The sequence below is a fragment of the Lissotriton vulgaris genome, chromosome 10 (assembly GCF_964263255.1).
Source record: "Lissotriton vulgaris chromosome 10, aLisVul1.2, whole genome shotgun sequence".
NCBI classification, from domain to species: Eukaryota; Metazoa; Chordata; class Amphibia; order Caudata; family Salamandridae; genus Lissotriton; species Lissotriton vulgaris.
The window spans coordinates 485,921,772-485,936,295 of record NC_141698.1 but is presented as its reverse complement, the minus strand read 5'-3'; the positions used below and the strand labels follow the sequence as shown (position 1 = coordinate 485,936,295).

The 14,524-nt window shown below is 47.0% G+C and overlaps 1 protein-coding gene across 1 annotated transcript in view; it reads right to left on the bottom strand.

Moving 5' to 3' along the window:
* The window catches only part of RGS11 (regulator of G protein signaling 11), a 1,486,254-nt gene that overhangs the window by 1,157,301 nt on the left and 314,429 nt on the right, over window positions 1-14,524 (bottom strand). The gene's annotated exons all lie outside the window — the stretch shown is intronic.

Here is a 14,524-nt window from a genome sequence, read left to right as displayed (position 1 = left end):
TTTCGGTATTCATTTGTGATTCGGTAAAAATCGCAATTTTTACCGAATCCCAAATGAATACCGAATTCTTAAGTTAATTTTCGCAATTCCCATTGATTCCTATGGGCCAAAAGGCCCATAGGAGTCAATGGGAATTGCGAGTGCCACTTTGAAAATTTCATGGGTGCAGGGGGGGGTCCAAAGGACCCCCCCATGCACCCCTGAAATGTATTTTTCGCATCATGTTTCACACACACATGTCCTAAGGACATGTGTGTGTGAAACATGAATGTTGAAAAAAAAACATTTTAAGCATTTTAAACACTTTTCCCAAGTTTACCGAGTGGTTCAACCACTCGGTAAATTTGGCACCCTAATTGCGAATTTACAGTTTTAAATTTAATGATGCATTGCTTTTAAGAAATCGCACATCTGCGACTTCTTAAAAGCACCCGCAATTTTAGAACTCGCAAACATGTTACGAATTCTAAAATTGCTTCATGCATCCCAAAAAGCACTTTTGCATTCGCAAACGGACGATTTTAAGGAATCGCACCGTTTGCGAATGCAAAAGTGCTTGATGCATGTGGGCCATAGGTCCTATACATCATTTAAAGCAGCAGTGCAAGCTTTCCTCAGACTCTGTAGGTAGCTTGGTGAGGCAAAAAAAGTATACCAGAGAGTGTGCACCCCCTCCCTGAGTGGCCCATGTTGTCAATCTCATTAAATATTTTTATTTTTTGACCTCAGTGTACACAACAATCACATGTATATACAGAGGGCCAGCATGGAAATGGATTGACAACCAAAGCTTGGGTATGTTGTTTGAAGGGGCACTCCATGTGCACCCGTAATTTACTGAGCATATTACTGCCCGCTCATTCGGCTATAGAAGACTGACAGTGGTGGAGGCAATTGATTATACCTGTAGCATGGGAGGCTCACTCTTTTGGACATTGGAGCTCTGCCCCCCCCTTCTTTTATGCACGTTTTGTATTATATACCTAGTAAAAATGAGAACATTATTCGCTATAAGTGTACTAAAAAAATAAATGGCAACTCTTGAGGGTCAAGCTGCAATCTGATGCAATGAATCTGCGTTATGGTTGGTAGTAGAGGGAACATTACACTGCTCTTCAGGAGTGAAGATAAGCATTTGTGAAACAACAAGGTACTGCAACCACCATACACTACTCTCAGGAAACCGTGCATGTCTAGGAGCCGGAAAGCAGGAAACAGTGCAGAGACATGGAGACGTTGAGATGCTGAGACGTGGTGATGGGTTGGAGCATCAGAGAATGCTTAGAGGTTGAGAGAGGTGGGGGCCCTGTGCTGCGAGCTGGGAGTGGGGATGATGGGATAAGTGTGTGCACCCACTCATTGGCAGCTTGGTTTTACTGGCTTTATTGGCTTCCGCCCAATTGAACTTGCTTGCACAATGTGGACCCCTACTCCAGCACCTCTAGTGCTTTCTTACGTTGACCGCACTACCACACTACTGCCCCATATCCCAGTCTGCACAAGACCAGTGGTGCTCGTTCTGCAGGGGTTCTCCTGGTGGGTGGCTGATAGCGAGGGGATTCAACCTTCATCTGTTCTCTTCCCATATTGCCCAGATCACCCCTGCAGCCTGTTTGTCCCCTGTTCCTGGACGCTCTCTGTTCTCCTCTGGACAGCCCCCGCTTCCCTGCTGTCTGGGTTTGTTTGCCTCATTCTGGCACAGCTTGGCTGCTGCATTGCTGTTGGTGGATTAGAGTAAGGCAGCAGGGGGTAGAGAGGGGGAAAGGTTGGGGGAATTGCTGCCTGGCTCCTGGTTTGGAAGGCCTGTGATGCAGGTGGTGGTCTGGGGGCTGGTGACATGGACTCAAGAAGATTACTTCTTCCTGGCTTTCTCCTTTGTCTTTTACTGACAATGACACTCATTATTTGTTCTAGGCCTCCAGCTTCTTGTTGTGACCATGTGGCTGGTGGCGATTTTGTGTAGGCAGCCAGTGCGCTTTTTCAATAGGCCAAATAATACATGCAGGCCTATGGCAAAAGCACACTGGCTGCCTACACAAAATGGCTGCAACCTACATGGTTACTCACAAGTTACAACAACAAGAGACAGGAGGTCTGTAAAACAAACAGCACATGCAGGCATAGGGACAGTCCACTGACTACAAACAAGGACTCCTGGCCAGTGGCCACATGGTATCTGGAACAAAGGCAAATTGTGGCCTATGCAAACATACAAACACACACACTTAGATCCCGCTTCAGTCTGAGAGTGAGACACGCCGGGCGATGACTCAGACAAGGCTAGGAAAAAGGAAGATTCTAAGAAAGCCTTAGACATATGGAGGCAGATGTAGGAGGGGAGGATGATGAAGAGCCAGTCATTATGGAAGTTAGCCCAGTCCCAGCAGAGACCAACATTACCCCATCCCAACTTCCTGTGGGAGACGTAGTAGTGGCACACCACAGATCCAACCACTGCCAACTGCCATATTTGCAAAGTCCCTGCAGCGACCTACATCCACAACCACCTCAGTAGAAGTAGGCACTGCAGAAAGTCAAATGTCAAAACGCCCACCTACAGCTGCCAGTTCATCAGAATTGCCAGTGGCACCAGTGTCAGAAAGTTGAGCTTTCCAGTTTGGTACTTCCTGTCAGTTACCCAGAAGAAGGTCAACATTGCCGTATGCTCTTTTTGCGGGGCAAGGGTTAGTCGGGGTAAGCTTGGTCAAAAACTATGGTACTGGTGGCCAAACAACCCATTTGAAAACACAATACGATCCATTGGGAGGTGCAGCTTAGTGGCCAAATAACGGCAAGCGTTGTTGGTGAAGTGAGTGAAATTCGGCTGAGCAGGGAATCCAAATCGGATCCCGGTGGAAGACGAAGAAGAGGAAGACATCTTCATTACGCAGAGCAGCCCTCTCCCCAGCAGTGCAGTAGTATCACCCACATCAGCAACATTGCAATGGAACAAGACTCAGGTCAAGACAAGCAAGGCAAAACAGGAAAGTGACTGCCCTGCTAAAAAGCACATTGAGCCTACCACCGCCTGTTCTCAGGAAGTTACCGGCATCAGTGGCATTAGGAAAGAAAAGTAATTAGGGCTACTATTCCTGCCATGTTTTGGCTTGAGGGGCAGTATGAATGCTACCACCCGACAGCATGTTTGTACAACAGAATGTTAGTGCAGGAACTCCCCCCTTTTTCTTCTGTTGAAGTTGTGAATTTTCTTGAATTTGTGGCAGTCATCTGACCAAAATGGCAGGTTCCCAACCGGTCCTATTTTGCGAGAGTTGCTGATCCAGCATTACATCACGATGTGCTTGAACTGTTTGGGCAAGCTTTGCAGCAGAGTGCTGTTCACGGTATCCACCTGACATGTCGACCAGTTGCCAAACAAATGATTACATTTGCACACGGGAACTCTGTTGGGTGCTAGAGAAAAAATATCTGCAGGTGTTGACACTGCTGAGATTTGTAACACTGCTTGGAAGCATGTAACGGTAGCAATGTTCGCAGTGGAGAAATGCCATACTACTGAAAACATTTTGGAAGACTTTAAGAACAAGGTCTTTGAATGGATGCAACCAAGAGGGCTTACAATTGAATTTTATGCCACAGGCCATGTCAGTTATATAATTAAGGCCATGACTGATAAGGTTATTTCAGGGTCCTGTGTTTGGTGTACTACATTAACATCATTGTACAGGACTTTCTCCAAAAAGAAGACCAAGTAAGCAACTTATTGTCCACCTGCAGAAGAATCTTCACAACTTTTCTCCTTGATTCTTCAATATCATTTTTATTTTTCAATCTACAGGCCCTTTATACTGCACCATACTGGAAAAACAGAATCATATAATCACACTTACCTTACTGAACCACATCCGGCAGGCACTCAAGATTGATGGACAGTCCAAGAGGAATACAGATGCAACTCTTAATTTGGCAATACAATATCATTTTTGCTCTTTAATATTTTGAACTGTGTGTGTTGTTTATGTTTGTTTACTTGACTCCTGCAGATATTTTAATTTTATTTGCTAAGTATCTTTCACAGCTCGGAACAACAGAACATAATATAACGTGGGTCTCTCTGGGGGCAGACAGACAATTTGATTTGGTTAACTGTACCAGTACTCATCATCATGCATGCATTTCCTTTTCCTCCCATAACAGATTTATGACGGTCAGCTGCCAAAATGAATGTTGTTCTTGTGTAATATTTGTCATACCTTTCCCTCAAATCCCCCTTCCCATCAAATTATCAAACCCTTAACCTTCTTCTCTTGGGCTGTATCATTTATTGAGGTCTGACTAAATTAAATTTACACTATTAATTGATCACTTACTAGGTGGGGAGGATATGGTGAAACACCAACTCAAGGCAGGGTGAGGATCTTCTTCTTCTCTAATTATAGCCCACACTGGCATTTATATATATTAGATATTGTCCACCCATGTAGAACATTACTTATTTATTTTTTTTCAGAGGAGAATAATTCAAATTTGCCAGCATCATCATCCTTCCAGCATTTAAGGTTACACTTGTCCACTTCATAGCTTGAGTTGACTTTATTTTGTAACTTTTACTAGCTCACATTCTGATTATTTATTGAACTTTAGAATCGCTTTTCATGTTTTCTCTTTTGGCTCTCTTCTTCTTGTGTACTACTAGTTGTACTCTAGTCTCCCTCTGCTGACTATCTCAATTGTTTAGCAAAACTTGCACAAAAAACTGCTTTAACTCAGTTTTTATTTCACTTTATTTAGTTCCATGTGATGGATATTCCTCATCCTACAGTTTGAGTTCAGCTAGGAGGGAGTGGAATTTCGCTCTGCATCTGGTGCTTTCACTTGTATTCGACTAATCCGCTAGCATGATGCTACTGACTACTACTACCACCATGGCACCCTGGTAAACCATGCTGCCATTTCTTCACCGCATCACAGGAATGAGATGAACTGTGGGGTATTCATTGTTGAGCTGCAATAATCTATATACAATGGAAATTCAAACACCCACACCCCCTCTGAGTCCTTAGGGGTTAATATAGTTACAGACTGCAGAGACTAGGAGGTGAGAGTAGTAGGGCAGGTGAGGGTATTGCAAAACTATCTGTTGGTGTGGTACACTATTGCCAGATTTTAAAAACTGGCTGCAGGCAAGCAGTAAAGGAAACAGTGCGAAGTAAAAGAGTAACCCTCTCAAAAAGATTTAAATCATATGTAGAACGATAAAAAATGTATTTCCCTAAAAATATAAACTAGAAAACCTACACCTGACCCACCCCTCTCACTAACCCCAACCAATGTACGAAGTAAAGAAAGTCGAAAATTGGAGGAGAGTAGTGTCTGCTTCCTATGGTCACCCCCACTTTTCGCTGTGATACTCTGTTTTTTTTACTTTAGTGTGGCTGGGGGCCTGCTAATCAGACCCACAGCCCAGCTTTTCTCCCTCTAAATTGATACCATGTACCTTAGGTACATACCAGATTGGGTATTGGGTCACCTTTGTGAGTCCCTGTATAGTGTACCATATTTTTCCAGGGCATAGGTGCATCCAAGGCCTACCAGGGGCTGCAGCATGTATTATGCCACCCCTGACTGGCCCACCAAAGTGACACCACACGCTGATCACTCAGCTTGGGTAAGGTGGTGTAATCACCCCTTACTTAGATATAGTATATCGATATCTACCTTATATATAGACACATAGTAACCCACAAGTCACTCCTATGGCAGGCCTTATCGATCCTGGAGGCAGAGTGCATGGTTTTATGTGAGAGGGTACTCTAGCATGAGCTGAGCCCCTCTGCAGCTTTCAGAACCATCTCCTTACAGCTGTTCTATGATATAGCCATACCATATACTCTTAAGTGCATTATAATCCTCGCGGTTAATGCTAACTTTGGTTTCGCTTTATCAAAAAATGTTGTGTAACGTGTCAAACACCTTGGAATACTACCCCCGCCAGTTCTGGCGGCCAGGGGTAGCATTCCACCCTTCTAGAGGGAGAAGACATGTAGTTACCGCTAACCCCGGTTAAAGTAAAACAGAGCCTCAGCAACACAAAATGGATGCTGCTGCCACAGACACGAGTCTGACCTCCTGCTGCAGGACGGAACTCCGGCAGGGGAGGCCTGGACAATAGGTTTCCTCCCCAGACAGCCTGTAGTGAATTGGGGCAGGGCGGGCTGCATTCAGAAATGCTTTTTCAGACACTGCCTGGGGTTACACAAGGTGCTCCATGCATAGCCCGGTTTAAACCAGTTTCTGGGGGACTCCAGTCCCGCTCTGGCGGCAAACTGGACAAAGGGAGAGGGGTGTAACCATCCCCTTCCCAGGTCCACTCATAGGAGGGACTTAGCAGGTAATCCAGCCCCTTAACTCAGTATAAGCATAGGAGCTGTGTACCCAGGACTTTAGATTATCTGGGAATGAAAATTTGATACAGAACTCTCGGACCTCCGACATTCTATTCTGACTAGAAGACGGAATGCATCTCCCTTGTGGTGACCACCCTCTGCAAACAGGCACCACCAGTGACTTGCCGGTCTACTTTGTCGATGCTCCAGCTGGAACTCGAAGACTCAGTGACACAGGAACTGAATTTCCGGAATTCTCTGACTCTGACCTACACCCACAGCAAAGCTGAGACCAGTGGCAGACATGAGAGACATGGGACAGGACACCCTGGACATCCTGCATTTTGCTAACTGCATCGACTCCAGAGGTAACTTGAAGTTGTGCATTGGGATTCAAGAAGCCACAGACCCGAGCACCATTTGCACCATAGCTCAGCCCTAAACACTCCATGAGTGCCGTGTGGGGCCTGCTCTTGCATTTCAACTTGATGCGTCTTCCCATTTACTAGCCCATTGGCTAGTGAGCCCCCTGAAGATTTTCCTTTAAAACCAATCTGCTTTCCTAGTTGCTCCAGGCTTGCTCCAGGTTCCCTGCAAAGAAGAAGCTCCCCAGACCTTGCTGGTCTGAACCGCAGCCAATCTTCACTTCCTGCATGGATTGCGTTGGCAAGGCTTGTTGGGTCCAATCTGGATACGGACACCGAAGTCAACTATATCCTTTGTGGGACAGCTCAAATCCAGCTCCTGGGCGTCATTGACACCTCCTTGTCCTCATGGCTGTAGAGACAAGCTTCACCTCTTCACCTGAGATCAACGCGACATCGCCTGGTTCCTTCCTGGTCACTGGCTAGTGACCCAGCCTCTGTCCCCTCTGCTTTCAGGTTCTTCAGATCTTCGATCCACCCTTGGATCCACCCGGACACTTTTCCTCTGGTCGCCTGCAGCACTTCTTTGCAGATCTCCATAGAAAACATTGACGAAACCCGACACCAAAAGTCACCTATGCACCCGGCTTCCCTGGGTGAGGTGACACGAGTACTCTGGTGCTCCAGTGGGTCTTGACTCTCGAAGTGTCCTAGTCTAAAGGGGTTTTGTCGTAGTTCATCCGGAAGTGCCCTTAAAGAGTAACTTTATAACTTTTACATTTCCCATTATAAGTCAAAGGTAACTCGCAACTGTGTTTAGACACTGCACGCGTCTCCCATGGGTCTCCTACTTCCTAGCATTTGGTTGTTTAGTGTAGCCCCAGCGATTCCCTAGGCCCTAGGCCTGCTTACTATTTCTGTCATGGTTCTTATACCACTATTTTAGTATATGGTTTGTGAGGCCCCTAGGGCATTACTGTATATTGTGCAACTTATTGTATGCTAATTAAGGAACTTGTATTGTGCTTTTACCTCTGACCTCATAAAGAGTGCAGAGAGGTTGTTTTTAGAGTGAATACATATATATTTGATATATACCTTGTGTGGTGTCCTTCCATTTGGTATTCAAGGGATTATAATTGGTAAAACAGCTTGCTTCACATGCTCTCGGAAGTCTTAGCCTATGACTGCTGGTCCATGCTACCACTAGGATAGCTTATCTATAAGGTTGACTTTACAACCACCATCAATAATATTATGTTATGTTATGTTAAGTTATGTTATGTTACACTACATTTCTAAAGCGCACAGCTACTCAGAGTATCCCGGCGCTGCTACCCTGAGCCCCCACCACTAGCTGAACAGGAAGAGCCTCTAAAAGAATGGACTAGCATTTTGAATTTCGAGCGAGCCTCAACTGGGAGCCAGTGAAGGTGGCGGAGATGGACCCGCACGCTCTGCCTGGAAGAAAGACCCAGAAGGAGACGAGCAGCCGCATTTTGGACTACCTGTAATTTTTTTATCAGATAGCTGGACATCCCACTAAGAGTGCGTTAGAATAATCCAACCAAGAAAGAATCAATGCCCGGACTACTGTTTCTTTAGCCTTCGCAGGCAGAAGGGGGAGGAATTTACGCAGGGTTTTAAGTATGCCAAAACAGGTCCCTGTAAGTTTTTTGACATGTGACGCAAAATCCAAATTTTCCTCAAACCAGACCCCCAAGTTTTTTGCAAGGCCCTTGTCTGATTGGGGGGGTGGAAAGTCCGGGGGCCAAAGTCTGGTTCTAAAGCCCGCAGGAAATGCTCCAAACAAGAGCACCTCGGACTTCTCCTCATTGCACTTGAGTTGTGCATTGGCCAAGCAGCGAAACACCGCGGAAAGACAGCGCTGAGCCGTGTTGACCGAGTCCTCACCCCTTCTCACCCCTTTTCCAGGTAAACAATAACTGTGTGTTGTCCGCGTAGGTCATCACCCTAGCCCCCAGTGACTCCGCCAGGTAAACCAGGAGAGTCACAAAGATGTTAAACAAAAGGGGGCTAAGGGAAGAGCCCTGCGGGACACCAGTGAAGAAAGGGGAAGGGGACGAGGCAAACGGGGGAGCCAGACTTGTTGTGACCATTCCTCCAAAAAGGATTGCATCCAGCTCCACGCAATGCCTGCAATGCTGATGTCAGTAAGTCGGTCAAGGAGGAGAGAGTGGGGAACCGTGTTGAATGCCGCAGAGAGATCCAGCATCACCAGAGCTGCTCTCCCGCCGGCATCCAAACAGTCCCTAATGGCCTCAGCCACCTCCAGCAGTGCCGACTCTGTGCTATGGGCGGCCCGGAACCCCGATTGCACAGGATGTAGCACTCCCGACTTCGTCACATAGTTGGTTAACTGCAAAGTGACCACCTTTTCGCAAACCTTAGCCTAACTAGGCAAAAGAGAGATGGGTCTATAATTACCTGGAAGTGAGGGATCAAGGGTGGGTTTCTTAAGTAATGGAAGTAAGAGGGCCTGCTTCCAAGCGAGCGGAACATGTGCCTCGCGAAGCGACTGGTTGATCAGAATATTGACTTCCGAATTAACTGTGTCGGCTAGATCAGCCAGCAGCGAGCCGTGCAAGGATCGTTGGGGGAACCAGATTTCAACGCCCCAAGGATTTTGCAAGAGGCCAAGAGGTCTATGGGGCAGAAGGCTGAGAAGGAGTGATCTGGGTCCGTCGCCACACTAAGCCCCCGCTGGGGCCGGGAGGCGTCAGTTTTTTTTGGAAAGGAGTCTTGGATATCCCTGATTTTCTCCCTAAATGATTGGACAGAGTATTTGCCCAGATGACTGAGGGCGTAGCCTCTATCTCCTGTGCTCGAGGCGTAACAAAACTCTGCACAATGGCAAATTTTTCCTTCGCATTATTGTCAGCCCTATCAATGCGCGCTGCAAAATGCATGCTTTTTGCCAAGGAGATGGCTGAATAGTACAATTTCTGTTTGTCCCTAAGAGCCTGTTTGGCCATAGGACAATAGCCGCTGGCCCTCCATGTTCTCTCCAAGACCTTACAGGAGTGTTTGAGATCCCTCAACTCTGCGGTGAACCAAGGCTTGGAGGGGGTTTCTCTCCCCAACTTACGGGGGCCAGAGGCCAAAAGGCCCATGACAGCATTACTAATCCAATTCAAAAACGTAGTAACATTCTCCGATAGTGTGCTCCCAAGGGACGGGCGCGAAGCCATCAACTTAGCACTCAAAAGCACAGTATCAATCTTTCTGACCTTCGGGGCACGGAAGCGGGGTGGTGGTTGGCGTTCTTGCAAGCCCGTCCATGAAAAGAATACTGGGAAGTGGTCTGACCATGTAACCGGGAGGGGTTTTTGGACCAAAACCGGAAAGTTGGAACAAATAAGATCCAGAATGTGGCCCCCTTTATGGGTAGGAGTACTCACCCACTGGGAGAGCATGGCTAACTGGAGAATATCCCGGAAATCAGCGGCGTCCGGCGACTCTGCCGAGTCCAGATGTAAATTGAGGTCGCCCAACAGAAGAAAGTTGGAAAACCTTAGGACTCTCTCCGCTATGGTGTCACCGCAAGTGTCCAAAAAAGCTCCCGCAGGACCCGGAGGGCGGTATAGTAAAGAGCCACCCAAGGTGAAATGGGGCGACAGTTGCAGGCTGAAATCTAAGGCCTCACAACCGACCCAATTAGTGGATGGTTCCCCCTGAAGGACCCAGCATTCTCTATAAAATATGGCAACACCCCCTTTCTCCCCAATGGGCGGTCAAACCAATTTATTTTGTACCCAGGGGGAGTGGCCAGAGTAACTATAGGATTGGAGAAAGCATCTAACCAGGCCTCTGTAACAAATAAGAGATCGAGGTCAGAGTCTAAGATCAAATCAGAAATGTCAGTATGGTGCCGTTTAAGAGATCTGGAATTAATGAGGCAAGCTCTAAAACTGGCCGGAAGGCGATAATTAATATACCGAGCCTCCGACCGAAGCTGCATGGTAGGCAGAAAGCTACAATCTGGACAAGCCAGAGCACTCACCGGGTCAGCGGTAGACATAGGATAGGTGGCACAGCGTGGGCTTCACAGGGACCTAAGTACCGATTTGGAGTACTGGATACGCGATCCAATATGGTGAAAGGAACTAAAACCGGCAGCATGGCTCGCCCTGAGCCCTGCCTTAGCGCTGATGGGCGCAGATGGGCTTGCCTTAGGCACGCCTTCGGCACGCCATCGGCACGCCCGCTGCGCCCGCCAAGGCACATTGAAATAGGGGGTGGCAAGAGCCGGGAGAATCAAGCGCAGGTAAAAGCAGAAATGCAATATTGGTAATACCCACAACAAGGTCGCCGAAAAAATAAAATCCAAATTCAGGCACTCCCCCCCAAATTCCCTTCCAAGCGCTCCCCCCAAATTCCCTCAAGCACACAGAAATGGAAAAATCACACGATGGGCAAGTTTAAAAACAAATCAGAGCACCAGCATTAGAAATAAGGAGCTCACAGAAGCAGCGTTTCAAACAGAAGGGCCCCTCTATATAGGTTTGCCCAGAGCCGGGAGAATCAAGCAACAACTGGATCGCTGACCGCGAATAGCGCGCGTCAGGTCCAAGATGGCCGCTACCCGGCCGGAATTTGTGTCCGGAGTGGAGCCAGGCAAAAGGGAGACAAGCCCCGAGCAGGAACACAGCAGCGCAGGTAAAAGCAGAAATGCAATATTAATAATATCCCTCACAAGGTTGCCGAAAAAATAAAATCCAAATTCAGGCACTCCCCCCCAAATTTCCTTCCAAGCGCTCCCCCAAAATTCCCTCAAGCACACAGAAAAGGAAAAATAACACGAAGGGCAAGTTTAAAAACAAATCAGAGCACCAGCATTAGAAATAAGGAGCTCACAGTAGCGTAGAGCCGATTAGACTGGTGCAAGGTGTCCACTAGAACTAGTGGACATCATATGCCAGGCTAACTTCTCACATTGGTGTGCAGCGGATGAGATAAGAGCTTGCTGTTGTTTTACCATATAATTTTAAGATATCATTTGAAAGATCACATTAAGGTAACTGTAGGTAGATATACATCAAGTTCTTATAATACATACGTTCTACTGAACTTAGCAGTTGTAGGTGATAAGGGCTTAGCACACCCTGACTACAACTACTAGAGAGGTTCTAGTAGGTAACATTTAGTAAAGGTAGGTGCACACACCACACCTCACTAGAAAATGTCCTTGGAAGCAGGGCCTAGTGTGCCTCTGCAAGAAGCTGACCCTCCCAGGGTACCTTCTAAATATGACACATTCACTTTTCATGAATTGAGAAGCCTGTGTACAGCCAGACGGCTGCGACAAGGACATAGTCCAGATGCCTCAATAGGGTCCAATGCCTCAGCTCTAAGGAGAATGACTTCCCCTCAGAGAAGAGAGCATAAAGCAAGGATGAAGGAATCTAAGCTTAGAATCAGGAGGCAAGAAGTTGCCCTTGCAAAAGAGACCCTGGCTCTTGAGAGAGAGAGAAAATTGTGTGGGCTAAAGCCCACTGGTGGCAGCATAATACCTAGAGATAGGGAAAGGTCTCTTGACCATAAAAACCTAAATAAGATTGTCCCACCCTACAAGAGTGGAGATGACATCCACAAGTGGATAACTGCTTTGGAGAGGTCCTGCAGAGTACAGCAGGTACCCCAGAGTCAGTGGGCAGCAATCTTATGGTTCTCCTTTTCAGACAAAGGTAGAGACAAGCTCCTCACAGTTAGTGATGGGGATGCTCACTACTACACTGTCCTGAAGAGTGCTCTAATAGATGGGTTTGGCTTAACCACTGAGCAGTATAGGTTGCTGTTCAGAGACACCTAATAGACACAGACTCAGGACTGGACTGACTTTGTAGATTGTGCTACTAAGGCTCTGGAAGGCTGGTTATTGGGCAGTAAAGTAAGTGACTATACAGGATTGTATAACCTTATTATGAGAGAACAAATTCTTAATAATTGTAAAACCAGTTATTGCATCAACACCTGATTGACTCTGATTTGACCTCTCCCCAAGAATTGGGTAAGAATGCAGACAAATGGGTCACAACCAGGGTGAAGCAGAAGGTACAGAACCAGGGTGGTGATCAGAAGAAGCAAGACCAAAAGGGTGGGGAGAAAGCAAAAGACCAGAAGTCTTCGCCAGGTCCCCAAAAAGCTTCTAATGATGGGGGTTCCCGAAAACCCAAAAAGAAAGAAGGTCCAAAGAAAACATGGTGCAACTTTTGTAAGGTTGATACTCACTGGACCAGTGATTGCACCAAAAAGGAGGCAGCAACAGACACCATTGCCCCTAAGCAACTGTTCCCCCTAGTCCAGCTAATAGTGGTGGTTCTCAACAGAAGGGTGTAGTAGGGTTAACCTGGGATCTGAGGTGAATTTTGGCCTAGTCAGAATACCAACTCAAGCTGTTCTTGTCTGTGATGTGGACATGGCTATGTCCTCTACTGTGAGCCCCAGTAACTTGGGCAAGTACAGGCAGATTCCTTTAATTAATAACAAAGTGGCTCAGGCCTACAGGGGCACATGTGCTAGTGTCACAATGGTGACACCCAGCGTTGTGGACCCTGGACAGATCATACTAGGTGACAATTACCTAGTGACCAATGCAAGCAATGTCACTACCACCCATAGTATGGCAATTGTTAATTTTTCCTGGGGAGGGGTAACTCAACTCAAAAGGGTTGTTGTTAGCTCAGACCTCCCTGTAGAATGTTTGCTTGGCAATGACCTAGAATCTTCAGTCTGGTCTTGAGTGGAGTAAAAGACTCATGCAGAAATGTTAGGTATATCAGCACATGTCCTTGCTGTGACTAGATCACAGATCAACATTTGCAACACTGACCAGGCCCTGGATCCTGAAATAATGGACCAGTTGCCTACCAGGAGGAGAAGCAGTAGGGCTAAGCCTATCCCCCTTGCCTCATAATGAGGATCCGCCTTCCAAGGAAGCTGATTGTGAGACCCAAGAAGGAACTGTCCTAGAAGAGCTTGAGCCTGATCAGGTTGAGTTTCATGGGACAGGGGGACCTTCAAGGGCAGATCTGAGGCAGGCGCAGTTGGACTGCCCTTCTCTTGAACCCCTCAGACAGCAAGCTGCTGCTGAGGATGCTGGGAATGCTAATGGAACCCATAGAATGTATTGGGATGAAGGGCTCCTGTGTTCAGAGGCTAGAGACCCCAAGCTTGGTGCTTACAGGAGGTTGGTCATACCTTTGGCTTCCTTCTTACATTAGCCCATGATATTCCCCTTGCAGGACATCTTGGCCAGAACAAGACTTTGGACAGGCTTCTCCCTCACTTTCACTGGCCTCATATGTCAGATGATACCAAGGAGTTTTGTCGCTCCTGTGTCACCTGCCAAGCCAGTGGCAAATCAGATAGCACCACAAAGGCCCCCCTAATACCACTGCCTTTGGTGGGGGTTCCCTTTGAAAGAGTAGGAATTGACATTGTTGGACCTATGGACCCCCAAACAGCCTCTGGGCACAGGTTTATTCTGGTGGTAGTGGATCATTCCACCAGATCCCCAGAAGCTATTCCCCTAAAGACCACAACAGCACCTGTTGTGGCAAGAGCCTTCCTGGGAGTTTTCTCAAGAGTGGGCTTTCCGAAGGAGGTTGTCTCAGACTGAGTTGCAAACTTTATGACTGGATATCTCACTGCTTTGTGGAAGGAGTGTGGAGTGAACTACAAGTTCACCACACCCATTCATCTACAGTGCGATTGTCTAGTTGAGAGATTTAACAAGACCTTAAAGGGCATGATTAAGGGTCTCCCTGAAAAGCTCAGGCGGAGATGGGA